This window comes from Mandrillus leucophaeus, unplaced genomic scaffold (genome assembly GCF_000951045.1).
Source record: "Mandrillus leucophaeus isolate KB7577 unplaced genomic scaffold, Mleu.le_1.0 Scaffold73, whole genome shotgun sequence".
Classification (NCBI taxonomy): Eukaryota; Metazoa; Chordata; class Mammalia; order Primates; family Cercopithecidae; genus Mandrillus; species Mandrillus leucophaeus.
In genome coordinates this window covers 6143014-6148074 of record NW_012107919.1, presented here as the reverse complement: position 1 = coordinate 6148074, position 5061 = coordinate 6143014, and positions in this window count along the sequence as shown.

The window sequence follows — 5061 nt, the reverse complement described above, 5'->3', positions numbered from 1 at the left end:
CTGCAGACCTCTATGGTCTTAACTACCAGAGATTCCACAACCCTCATACACATTAGAATTGGCAGGGGTATCTGCTCAGAGAGTGGAGACAGAGCTCCAACCTGTGCAGAACCTAGGAGAGTTTGTGTGATAAGCAGCTGCAGCAAAATGCAGTAACAGGCATCCATTCCCCAAGGTTCTCCATCTTCATCCAAGTACCTCTAACCCCGTCTGATCACCAGGCCAGGAGAGAGCAGGGTCATCTCTCCCACGGGACTGGATCATGCCTCTGCAGCACATCTCTCCCTGCCCCTCCCAAGGCCCCTGCATGAGTGTGCTCATGCAAGAGTGTGCATGCATCATAGCCTCCGCTGCCAGAATGAATGCTTTGCCAGCGGCCCTGTCTGAGTGCTTTCCCCACAGCCTGGGAGCACGTTAGCTCCCTCAGCACAGCCAGTACCTGACCCCAAGGAGCCAGGGGACAAAGCCATAGGTCTAGTTCCAGTGCCCCAGGCTTAGAGCATATAGCTCAGGGGTACCAAGCTGAGACCTATTACCAGCAATTAAGCAGGGGAAGAGCCCCCACTCTCAGAACACTGAGAAGAATGAGACATGGGTTTGTGGACTAGCATGGCAGCAGGGCATGCCTCCCTCCACAAGGCTGGTCCAGGAAGGATGTAGTCAGTCTGCTGGCCACAGCCTCTGCCTGAGGGAGCCCTGCATCCTAGAACACCTAACAAAGGAAATGCAGGTGCCGCACCAGTGATCGAAGGGGGCTCCCCTAAGGCACAGGAAAGGACATGGTGAGGGGGGTCATCTCCCTCTCTCTCTAGCAGTGGTTCTTAACCAGATTGAAATGACTGAAATGACAGACATAGAATTCAGAATCTGTATGGCAAGGAAACTCATTGAGATCCAGAGGAAATCCAAAACTTCATCCAAGGAATTCAGTAAAATGATCCAAGAATTGAAAGACAAAATTGCCATTTTAAGAAAGAACCAAACTGAGCTTCTGGAATTGAAAAACTTACTAAAAGAATTTTATGATACAGTTGGAAGCATTAACAACATAAGAGACCATGGGGAGGAAAAAATCTCAGAGCTCTAAGACCAGTTCTTCAAATCAACTCAGAGAAAAATAAAGAAAAATGAATTTTTTATAAATGAACAAAACCTTGGAGAAATACAGGATTGTATAAAGAAACCAAACCTATGACTCATTGGCATTCCTGAGAGAGAAGAAGATAGATTCGAATTCAAATTCTCTGAAATTAATGAAAATAAAAACGCAACATACCAAAATCCCTGGGATGTGGCTAAAGCAGTGTTAGGAGAAAAGTTAACAGTACTAAACACCCATATCAGGAAGCTAAAAAGACCTCAGATTGAGGCTCTAACATCACACCTAGAGGAACTGAAAAGAAAAAAAAAAAAAACCCAAAGCTAGCAGAAGAAAAGAAATAACTAAAATCAAGGAATAACTGAATGAAACTAGGATGCAAATGTCCATATAAAAAAAATTAAACCAAAAGTTGGCACTGTAAAAGAATAAACAAGATTGATAGACTGTTAACTAAACAAAGAAAAAAAGAGAGAAGATCCAAATGGCATGATCAGAAACAACAAAGGTGACATTACAACCAAAACACAGAAAAAAACAACGTTCCATATTCAATAAGTGGTGCTGGAATAACCGGCTATGCAAATACAGAAGAATGAAACTGGACTCCTACCTATCACCATATACAAAAATTAACTCAACATAAATTAAAAACTTATATGTAAGACCTCGAACTATAAAAATCCTAGAAGAAAACCTAGGAAATACCTTTGCTGACATCAGTCTTGGAAAAGAATTTATGGCTAAGTCCTCAAAAGCAATTATAACAACAACAAAAATGATTAAGTGGGACCTAACTAAACTAAAGAGCTTCTGCACAGCAATAGAAACTATCAACAAAGTATAGAGACAGCCTACAGAATGGAACGATAAATGTTAACCAACCATGCATCCAACAAAGGTGTAATATCCAGAATCTATAAGGAACTTAAACATGCAAACCACTAAAAAGTGAGCAAAGGACATGAACAAATACTTCACAAAAGAAGACATACAAGTGGCCAACAAACATATGAAAAAAAAAATACTCATCATCACTAATCATCTGAGAAATACAAATCAATACCCCAATTAGATACCATCTCACACCAGTCAGAATGGTCTTCGTTAAAAACTCAAAAACATAACAGATTTTGGTGAGGCAGTGGAAGGGGCACTTATACACTGTTGGTGGAAATACAAATTAGTCCAACCACTGTTGAGAAAAGTTTGGAGTTTCTCAAAAAACTAAGAATTGAACTACCATTTGGCCCAGCAATCCCATTACTGCATATATACCCAAAGGAAAATAAATTATCTTACCAAAAGGACGCATGTACTCGTATATACATCACAGTGCTGCTCACAATAGCAAAAACATGTAATCAACCTAGGGGCCCATCAACAGTGGATTAGATAAAGAAAACGTGGCACACATACACCATGGAATACTATGCAGCCACAAAAAAAGAATGAAGTCATGTCCTTTGCAGCAACATGGCTGCATTTGGAGGCCATTATCCTAAGCAAACTAACACAGAAATAGAAAACCAAATACCACATGTTCTCACTTATAAGTGGGAGCTAAACATTGGCTACACAGGGAAATAAAGATGGGAACAATAGACAATGGGGACTGCTAAAGGGTGGAGAGAGGGAGGGAGGTAAAGGCTGAAAAACTGCGTATTAGTATTATGCTCAGTACCTGGGTGACAGGATCAATCATACCCCAAACCTCAGCACCATGTAAAACATCCATGCAACACACCTAAACATGTACCCTCTGATTCTAAAATAAAAGTTGGAAAAGAAAAATAATATATTGGTAGATGAAGAAGATCCTTGGTTTTGTTGTCCTCTGAATTATATTTTATCAGTTTCCTTAGAAATGCTTAGGCTCTAGAGAACTAACTTGCCCTTAAAGAGTTGCCAGTTTAAATGGAGTCTGACTTGTCATTTAAAAATCAGTTTATCAATTTATATTAGGAAATACACCATTTTAAGACCATTGAAGGAGGAAGGAGCTAAATGGAAAGGCAGAATCTGCTTACCACTAGTGAAAAGAACCCTCCCAGGATCATATTACTTTGAGTAATTTACCGTAGTGCAGATTTTAGTCCTTACCTTTCCTAATATTAGGTAGGTGCAAAAGTAATTGCAGTTCTGCATTAAAAGTAATGGCAAAAACCGCAATTACTTTTGCACCAATATAATCTAAAACTCTTACAGTAGATTTGACTTGAGAAGGCTGTCACTAATCACATTCAAAGTATACCTAAATGCACTAGAAGGAAGTTGTTCAGTTGCAAGACAAGCATAACTAAAAATTAAGCAGGCAGATAATATCAGAAATCAAATCACAGTCACATAGTTGTTTGGTGAAAATGGAATTTTCAGAAAATGTACTGGTTACATGATTTTTACGTTCAATGACATATTTAATAGGCAGCCCTGCCAGAATAGCCAGACAAATTGACTTTGGACCAAATAATTCCCTCTTCTGGCAGAGAGGACAACTGCTAATTTTAACCTTTCTTGTACCTCTTTCACTTCTGATAATGGTGTACTGAATTTCATTGCACAACTCCTTCCCCTCTGTCTACACCCTTGACTCGAAGAGTATAGATGTGACAACTGAAAGCGTACCATCTCTCTATCAACATCTCACAGTGAATGGTTCAGGAATGGATGTGGCATTATTCAGACAAATCATGGAAATCCAGGAGTTGGTGAAAGGCTTGTCTTAACATCTCTAAAGTTGCTGAGCAAATAAGGAATTGACTTCAGACTGCTGAGAATGCAAGCACACACAAAAGGTAAGGGATGGAGAGGTGACACTGTACTCTATTCATGTTGCTTGAGCCCCTGAACCCAGCAGAGTCTGAATCCATAAACACTATAAATCTAAAAACAGTATACAAGGTTCAAAATGAATAGTGAGAGTCTCCCACTCTGCCTAGCCCCACCCCAAGTTCCTCTCCCTCTAAATACTCACATTAATATTCTGGTGCTACCTTCTACTCAAACTCATGTACATACTAGCATATATAAATATTTCTCTATTCTCAATTTTCACAAAACTATTGTACTTTTGTATTTACATATTATTCTGTACCTTTCTTTTTAATTTAATATTATATCTTAGATATATTTCTATGGGGGACTGAAAATATAAGTTATTGAAAAGTATATAGAGTATGTCACCATTTATCCAAGAAAGAGGGCATATAAAAATATATGCTCATTTGCTAATATCTAAAACAATGTTTAAAATGGAAAAAAAGGAAAAACAAATGACATGTAACCAAAGACAACAACAAAAAGTATTATCTATAGGAGGAAAGGGAACACAGGGTAGAAAGGATAGAATAAAAACTCAGCTTCTCTGAAAATATGGAGTTTTATTTATCTGATTTTCAATAAAATTTAATTTAATTTAAAAAGTGATACTGAAACCAAAATGACAGAAACAAGTGAACTTAGCTATATACTGAGTTGATGACCTTAACTGCATAGAAATGAACTCTTTCAAATGACTTTAAAACACTGAGATTTGTCGGATCACTCTGAATCGGATGTAACTAACGGATAAAATGAATTACCAAAAAAACCCAAACTTGTTTCAGTAATCATACATTTGGTGGTAATGTTGACATTGTTACTCTGAGCCTGGTGTATATATATTGTAGAGTAAAACAAATTAGTTTTTATGCAGGTTCCATTCAAGATTGAGATTTAGAGATGGGGCAATATGGGAGAAGGAAGACACAGATATAATAAAATCAATTAAATTAAATTAAATCCTAATTTTTTTCTGATTTCTGCCAGAAAACCAGCAATAATGAGCATACTTAGTACCCAAAGTATGGTCTTAAAATACGTATTTTCCACTAAATAGAACCCAGGCTTTTTGGAGAAATAACGTGTCTCAGCCTGGGCAGGAAAAATACAAGATAAGCCTGGTATATTTTGTCATGTCAAAA